The sequence below is a fragment of the Gracilinanus agilis genome, chromosome 3 (genome assembly GCF_016433145.1).
Source record: "Gracilinanus agilis isolate LMUSP501 chromosome 3, AgileGrace, whole genome shotgun sequence".
NCBI classification, from domain to species: Eukaryota; Metazoa; Chordata; class Mammalia; order Didelphimorphia; family Didelphidae; genus Gracilinanus; species Gracilinanus agilis.
In genome coordinates this window covers 304175457-304185179 of record NC_058132.1, presented here as the reverse complement: position 1 = coordinate 304185179, position 9723 = coordinate 304175457, and positions in this window count along the sequence as shown.

Below are 9723 nucleotides of genomic sequence, written 5' to 3'. Positions count from 1 at the left end.
ATCTTTGCCTCTCTCTATCTCTGTCTAAGTGAAAGACTTGAAGGAGTGGAGTGTTTTCTTTTCCAGCTTGGAAAAACTATTCATTTATCTCTTACTGTGTATAGATTGGTTAAACTCTGAAAAGATGAAAGAAAATCTGGTCTTCGGTTTGGGTTCTGAGTCTGTTAAGGCTCAGAGTCCTAACCTGATTCTTACTGAGACTCAACCAGCTAGCCTTAGTTATCTTTATAACTTAAAGGAAAAATTAAGAATCATAGTGATAGTTTTAGTTAGAATAGTATAAATTTTTGTTAGTTAGATCAGGGAGGATTAGCATGGCCTGTGAACCACAGGAGAAGCAGTTCCTTGTGGAACCTGGCAGTTTATTTGGATGGAGTTAGAATCCCTTAGAATAAGAAATATTTTCTCCATATATACATTTATATAAAAAGTTTAATTTTCTATAACAAGAATATCTTTAGCATTCCTTGTGCCTGGCCCTGAAGGGAAATTCATCATTGAACTTCCCTTCACTTTACCACTGAAGATACCTTTGATAACATCTATCAAAAGTATCTAGGAATTAATTTAAACCTTTATTTCCTTGGTCATTGTTCTTATTTTTGTGTTCACCAATATTTTTACAGACCCAACTCTACCTTTCTATGTTTCTCTAATAGCATCATGCAAAAGTATAAATCCTCCTGGTTGGCTCACAATAGAAGAGATTAGGGACTACCAAATGGGATGGGTAAGGAAACTCCAATGAATTCTACTAAGACTTGGATCTCACTTCTTAACAGTTTTTTCTCTGCAATGTGGGAAATTTTTCCTGTTGCTAGACAAACAACTCTAAGGGATCTAGGACACTTAAAATCCTGGACTCACAAGACTAGGAAATTCCAATTGGAATAGCCTACCTATGCTCAGGAAAGGGAAAAAAAGCCAGAGTTCCTAGTTCAGTTTTTGTGTTTTATCTCGATGTGCAGAAAGAGACAGAGAAAGAGAGAGATGGCAAAGATGATGAAAGAATAAGAGAAAAACTGAATGAATGATTAGTTCAGATAATATTCGTTCAGTATTCAGGACAAAGAGTGGGAGATATCAAGCTATCTTGCTTTTAAAAATGTAGCAACTGATGTTCTCATCAAATTAATGGGAGGGCATTTGGTACATTTGTCCACATCCCCAGAAAGGCCTCTCAGCTCCTGGAGAGAATCAAGAATTATCCTTAAATGTTTTTGGCATTTTGCACCAAAGGATCACTAAAAAGCCTTATGTGCTTCAATTTCCAATGAACTCTTCAAAACCAAAATTAAAAACAAATGCAAAACTCAAAGTTCCTTCAGCATACTTGCTAGGCAATCCTAAAATTCCACAAATCTACCATGGTTTTGTACTCTTACTACTAGGGTTCTTCTTTCTACCACTCATCTGATTGACTATATCAATATACAATATAGAACTTGGGAATGTTTAGTGGTTCCATTTTCATTTACAAGAGCCATTTAAAACCAAACAGTTCTTTTCTAATTAACACATGAATCTCACGGTAAATTCCAAAAGAAAAAGAAAAGTCACACACATAAACACACATATGCAATATCACTTTTAAGATATTCAGATACAATTATATACAATTTATATAAGATATGTAACCTTCTGTTTCAGGCAATATTCTGCTGATGATCAGCAATACAAAGGTATCTAATCTCACCTGCAGTAATGCATCTTCACTATTCTATATATCTTTTCTACTAGGAAATAAAGTCACTTTAAATTCCCCAATTCCATTCCAATATGATTTGAAGGTAAATTGAGTTCTGAGAAAAACCTCCTAGTAGAACTTGAGGAGGCTAATATTTTCTGGGTTGCAAGGCTCAGAGGCAACACAGCTGGTGGGATTAAAAGGTAGTTTACAACAATTATCTTCAAGGTTCATTTCTTAAGGACATAGAACATATTCACAGCGGTCTCTCCTTGAACAATGGTCACAGTCAGTTTACTCACCAATCCCACAAAGAGAATGGGAAGTCTCATAATTAAGTGACTACCGTTATTGCTAGAAGGAATACCAGAAGCTTTACCAATAGTAAAGAGAGGTGGTGGTATGAGGGTGTTGATTCCATATCAGGATCATATAACCAATAGATACCCAATACTTGTTTTATAACCCTGGGTTATAATTTCCCACAAATATACATAGCCTTACTAGGAAAGGTAGTACAAACATAGAGAACAGTAAGATATAGGCATACATGTAGGGAATACATGTGGTTTAAGCAATTCACAACTTTCGCACTTTAGGATTCTAGTTGCTTTTCTTTCTCTTTTCATCATATCCTATGCTACTTCCTCTTCTTGTTTGTCCTTCATTTCAAAAATGATCAATGATATCACAGAGAAATGTCTTTCCTGGAACAAGAATTGGATTTAAGTAAGGCAATCTCACAAAGTCATTAGCCTCAGTCTCTTCCAGATTCGTTAAAGTCCAGTGGAAAGACAAAAGTCAGGATGACTAGTGATGATGTTGGCTTTTTCAATGGACATCGGATCAAGCTCTAAGCCCTCTACAGTGCCTGCATCAGACACCTTCATGTTCATTGGAACAAATTTTTATCTGCCCATTCCATCAGTGAAAGTCTTTACATGTTTTGGGTAGATAGTCCCCTAAATCACTGAAATGGAAACTAAAGGGATGTCCCTCAATTAGAGAATGACTGGATAAGTTGTGATATATAATTGTAATGGAATACTATGAACTTAATTCTCATCCAAATTTATATTTTATTTACTATGCATTTGACTTTATAGATTTATTTTTAAAGATTTTTTTTAACAATTACCACTTAAGAGGGCAGGTAGGTGACTCGGTGAATTTGATAGCTAGGCCCAGAAAATGGGAAATCCTGGGTTCAAATATGATCTCAGATACTTCCTAGCTATGTGACCCTGGGAAAGTCACTTAACTCCCATTTCATAGTCCTTACCACTCTTCTGCACTGGAACCAATATATAGTATTGATGCTAGGATAAAAGTTAACTATTTTTTAAAGTTCTCCCTTATTCTTTAATTCAAATAGAAAAGGGACTCTGCTGTATTTTGCTTCATCAAATGACATCTTATTTTTTATACAAGAAAGCACAGACATTAGCAGGGGTGACTAGGCTCATACCAACTCATCCACACTTACAGCAGTTCAACTCCAAGTAATAGAACAATTCAGAGTTGTTAATCAGACTTCTCAACTATGTTCTGTCAAAAGCAGAACATAGTCTCTGGGCTAAGAAATTATTATATTAAAAATGGAAGGTAACAAAATATCTTCTGAATAAAAATGTTTTTTTCATAGTTGGCTAATTTGAAGTAAGAAAGGGTTTTGGAAATGAGTAGATGATAAAGGTAGATTTGCTAAGTTATCTTCACTAAGATCATAACTTTTTTATTGACTCTTCATTACCTTCTAGCTTTTGTTTCCTTCAATTAATACCACTTGAGAAGAAGAGAAATATGTCAAGTGCCTGAATAAATATGGTTATTTTCATACTACATGTGTAGAAGTGGGTGGGTGGGGGGGTTGGAATGGGTAATTTCCTTGATTGCTTATTCTTTAAAAAGGGATCATTAGAGATTATTATAACACTTAAATTTATGCCCTAAATAGTTCTTATAGCTTAGAATGTAGAAGGCAAAATTTTGTCTCCAAACTTTAGGGGAAACTAAAGCAGACACAGAAATCCTACTAAGAAGTAGAATAATTCCATGTGATTTGACTAGAGCAATGGGAAAGATGAAAGAGTAGAATAAAAATTTCTCAGTTTTTTTTTTGTTGGTAGGTGAAGGAACAGGAAGGCAGTTTCTCCCTCTTCATTCCATTCAGCACATTCCTTTTATTCTCTAATGGTCTTAAGAAAGGAAACAGCTGTGGTCACCTCTGGTGAGCAGAGAAGCTCCTAGCCACAATTCTTTCATTAACTCTGTCTCTCTTTCCCTCTCCAACTTGACGTGGAGCAGAGCAATCTATGAAGCTTCCCATCAAGTCATTCCCAGCAGTGCCCAGGAGAGGTAATCTAATTCCATTCTACTTGCCTCAAGTGGATTTGGGGGGAGTTAATTGGAAGTCAGTGTTTGAGATATAGACACACATTCCATACTCTGCTAAAAATGATATAATTAATTATATTTGTTCATAAATTTATTGTCCCATCTGGGAATGGCAGTGGGCCCAGAGCTCTTGCTTCTGCTTTACTGTTTGCCAACTTATTAAACATTTTGGTTTGCTTTAACACTTTCAGCAGGACAAAGAGAGAGAGAGAGAGAACTAAAGAAAAAGAATTATTACATTTCTTTTTTGTACCTTTTCAGCATGTTAAACCAAACATTTGCTAGAGGAGAAAAATCTAAACTATTGGCAAAGCTACAATGGATTATCTGTAGGTGGCTGTTCTCTAGGAGGGCCTACTCCACATGAGCATAGATAATCAATCATTAGTTGTACTAGAAATGGAACTTCTAAGAAAATGTAATGTAAGGTAAACACCTCCTTGAATTTTCCTAAGATATCAAAAACAATCCTCTATAGACTTTAGAAATCTTATCACCCTTGTTTGTTCTTTAGACTCCACAAATCTAAAGCAAATATTTTTTAGCAACATGCAGTAGGCACAGAGGGGGTTCTGTCTCACTCCAGATTCTCCACATTTTAGTTTTTTTATGACTCTCCTGTTTGGCAATAAGAGACTATCAGTTCCTTCCCTTCTGCCAGAGTTATAAATAATGCCTTCCCCTGACTCCTGCTGAAGGCTGGGAGATTCCCAATGTCATTTTCTGCCCAATGACTTCTTGACATATTGCTTGGGGGCAAATGTAGCTGCTCTTAAGGAAGTATGTGAAAGTAATTTTTCAGTTTTAAAGATGAAGATTTGTTTATTTTTTCAACAATCATTTATTAAACACCTTCTGTCTTTCTGACACAGTGTTATGTAGAGAGGGAAAAAAAGGGCAGAGAAATGGAAGAACACAGGAATCAAAGGACATGATTTTGCAATCTTGAAAAGATGTTTTACAATTTACCTAGAGAGACAAAATATTTTGCACATTCAACTAGAGAAGTAGCAAAAAACGTCCAAGGACATTTAGGTGCCTGTTCTGCATAGAAATACATTTGATCCAAAAACTTTATTATTAAAATTAATCAAATATAGAAACAGAATATTGAAATGAATAAGGTTTTAGACTTGTAGTAAGGAAAATGTAGCTCCAAACTCTGCCTCTGACACTAATTAAATAACCTTGAATGGGCAAATGGTTTGACAACTCTGAGTCAGTTTCTTCATATATTAAATTTGAAATAATAATTATTGTCATGCCAACTTCATAAGATTTTTGTGAGGCTCAAATGTGTTAATATCCACAATGCATTTTGTAAACTTTAAAGATCTCTATAATATCAGTTGTCATTGTTATTTTTATTATTAATTCAACTATACTTTCACAAAGGATACCCATTCTGGTGTGATTTGTTGGATAGTTGTTCTTAAAAACCAGTAAGACCAAGGTTCAAGTTCTAATTCTTACACATCCTGTTTGTGACCCTAGGCAAGTCACAATGTCTAGGCAATTCTTTAAAATAATAAATGCAGAGAAGGTACTTACTCTTATTGGTAGAAGAAGTTTCCTTACTGATTAATTCTTTAAAAAATAAAGCATGTACTCCCAATGGATTCCTTTCTCAAAATTATGGCAAGTAAATTGGGGAATGACTGAACAGGTTGTGATATATGATTATTAGGGAATAGTAGTATAGTGCTATAAGAAAGGATAAGCAGGAGGATTTCAGAAAAAAACTGAGAAAGATTTACATGAACTGACACAGACTGAAGTAAGTAGTACCAGGAAAACATTGTACATATTAACAGCAATACTATACGATGAACAACTATGAATGATTTAGCTCTTCTCAGCAGCATAATGATCGAAGGCAATCCCAAAGGATTCATGATAAAGAATACTATCTACCTCCAGAGAAAGAACTGATGGAGTCTGAATGCAGATTGAAATATACCATTTTTCACTTTATTTTCTTCTTGAAGAATATGGAAATATATTTTGTATGGTAGCACATGTATAATCAATATCATGTTACTGTCTTAGAGGGAAGAGGGGAGAAAAGGAGGGGAAGTTCCAAAGAATATTTGGAACTCAAAATGTTAGAAAATGAAGGCCCAAAATTGTTTTTTACATGTAACAAGGGCAAAATAAAAATACATTACTGAAAAAAAGATTACAGCAAGATTTGAATTAAAAAAAAACTCATGAATTTTTGCTATTTAATTCAATAGGCTATTTAGAAATTTATTGAAACAAATATTGTCTATCCATCAAAGTACTAAAGAAAATGGCAGATTATACCTCTATTCTATTGTCATATACATGCACATGAATATATGTTCCAGATGTTTAATTGTCTGTCAACGTGATCTTCCTAAAGCACAGATTTAAAACATATCACATACCATGTCCTCTTCTCAATATAATCCCATGGCTTTCTATAACATCCAGGATTTAATATAGAATCTTTTGTTTGGCATTCAAATCTCTTCATAACCTTTTCCCCCATCTTTCTAATCTTAAATCTTGTACTTTATTACCTCTAGTATTACTACTCTTATATTCAGTGACCTTAGTCTCCTTGCTGATTTTCAACAAGATACAATTTCCCAACTCCAGACATTTTCCCTGGCTATCCTTCATGTGTGAAATATTCTTCCTTCTTCTCTTTGCCACCTTTATACCCTGACTTCTTTAAAGTCCCAGGGAAAGCTTTACTTTCCACAGCAAGTCTTTCCTTTACCCACTTAATTCCAGAGCCTGCTCTCTGTTGATTATTTCCAACTTATCCTATGATTAACTTATTAGAACATAATTATTTGCATGTTGTCTCCCCCCATTAGGTTGTGAGTTCCCGGAGAGACCATTTTTTAAATCTTTCCCTGTATCTTTACTTCTTAGCACAGTATCTGTTACACAGTAGACCTTTTAATAAATGTTTATTGACTACCTGACATGCATATATGCATCCTTGTCTACATTAGTTGACTATAATTGAGCTTTTATTTTATAGTTTTTTAACAATAATCATTTTATGAATGAAAAAGGATGCATTTATATGCCTTAGTGGCTGTAAACTCACATAAGGAAGGCTTATAAAATACAGGAAAATCAATATGATTTTTTTTCCTATGTTCTCTTCTGTTTTCCAAAGGTTGTCGATATATGCAGAATAAAATAATGAATGCAAACAGACCCTGTAGCTTACCTTCTGAGCCAAATGGCTCTGGTACTACTAATTTTTTTAATGTTTTTCAATCAAAATTTCAATAAACCAGTGGGAATGCTTTTTGCTGTATCACAATAGCAAATCAATCAGCAGCAAAAGAATGATCAATAAGGCATTTAAAGACCCTCTATTAGAGAAAACAGATTGGAATATTCTGACTGAAACATAAAGAATCTACCTGACTAGCCAAAAATCTACAGGTACTTGCTGTGCAAGTATTTACTGTGGAGTACCAAGTGCTCTACTAAGTATTTATGATCTAGCCAAACATCCAATTTGTATGAGTAACATTTGGATATACTTCCTCCTGCTTCCACTTAATTGTTGTGCTTATAGTCTTTAAATGGTAACCCAGGAATAATTCTTTTCCTAAAGCTCTATTAACCCTGGGGTTGGGGTGGGGTAAGAAGTGGAGAATGCTTACTATGAAAATTACATAATGAAAAGTTGTTCCTTATTTCCTGATTGTTATGAACTTAAGAGATTTTTTTGAAAGGCTGATTGAGCAAAGGCAAATTAATTGGAAAGGTTGGCACAGAGAATTTTGGTGCCAAATGTAATCATCTTACCTGCCTATAAAGTGTTTGTTTTGGAGCTCAGTCCCTTATGTCAATCAGTCTTATGTGGATCGGGATTTGTAATTGTGGTAAAGAAAGGAGAATTCACAAGATATTCACAGGCTTATGAGTATGCTCAGATATTGCTGGAATCAAATTCTTAGGTGGCATATTTTTATCTAGGGAAGATAAAAGGGCAAAAAAAAATCTAAGCAGTGAGAACAAAATGTCCCCTTCTAATTCATGCACCCGTGGTGCTGATGTTTGTGTTAAGGAATCTATTAAAACATAATGAAAAGATGCTGCAGTTTATATCTCAGAATCTATAGTGTAATATTAACAAATAAACATTAAATTTCAAAAATACAGTATGAAAAACAATAATAAATAAAAACTAACACTACATTAGACAAGGAATATTTCAAGCAAATCTAAATTGCCATAGTTAAACTGGAAACATTTTATTGCAGTGTAAAAGAAAACTTTAGGGAACCAAGTACTTAATTCTTAGCTATAGCTTCAACTAAAGGATAAAAAGAGTGTGTCTAATAAAATAATCCCCATATCCCATGGAGAAGGCTTTCTTAAACCTGGTCTCATGTTTCAGAGTGTTGTTTAAAGGTAGCACTGATACTTTACTCTCAATTTGTTGGCATCTGAAAATACTATAGTAATCATTGGTATAATGTGTGCCTAACATTTCATTTCTATAATAATAATTTTCAAAGAATCCAGTATTATCCTCTCCCTGAACAAAGATGAATACGCTAGTAAAATAGTTTATATTATAAACATTACTATTAGTGAGTTTTTTGACAATAAGAAGTTTCTCCAAGAATATAAAATGCTTGACACTAAATTACCCATATTTGTTTTCTGTAAATGGACTATTCACTTTATTGTTATGTAGAGAGAATTCTTTTGATTTAGGGCAAATTTGTTCTCCCATTGGCACAAGTAAGGGTTTTATTTTTCTCTTGTCAGTTAGTATGCGGTAAAAATCATACCTTATTTTAAGGATAGCTAAAAAAATATTTAATCAGTCATATCATCAACTGCCAAAATATTTCATAATGGATTTCAAAGCCTAATTTGATTTTCACATCAAGGATTCAAACTAACTCTAATATTACAGTTGGGGCAATAGACAATTTTTTTCATATGTTTAAAGAAATGGCCATGGCATATTTAAATCCAAGTCATAAGGATTGAAATACAGCACTTTTATAATTATATAAATTATTTGAGTGCAGTCCATCATTGCGAATTGTCTTTACTGTCTCTATCAGTTCCATTAGATGAAGCATTTCTTAATTTTTAGAAAGTTGAAAACATATTTGATTGCCAGATGGAGCACTGGAAACCTCACCATTTATTAAAAAGACAATTCCTAAACACAGTAGGCTAGCGGCTTATCCCTTTTTCATTTAAAAAAAAAAGATGAGGGGGCAGCTGGGTAGCTCAGTGGAGTGAGAGTCAGGCCTAGAGACCGGAAGTCCTAGGTTCAAACCCGGCCTCAGCCACTTCCCAGCTGTGTGACCCTGGGCAAGTCACTTGACCCCCATTGCCCACCCTTACCAATCTTCCACCTATGAGACAATACACTGAAGTAGAAGGGTTTAAAAAAAAAGATGAAGCTTTGGTTTAAGTAAAGTGTTTAGAAAAGTCTCTCTAGATGATAACTGAAAATAAGGCAGAAATATGGACTGATGTAGTATGCTGGCAAATCATAGTTTATAGAGGTGAGAGTTCATACTATTATTTTTAGTACTGGCCTTGTAAGTGTCCCTGCATTTAGATGGATTTGCTACTAGTTGAAAAAACAGGTATATATATATATATATATA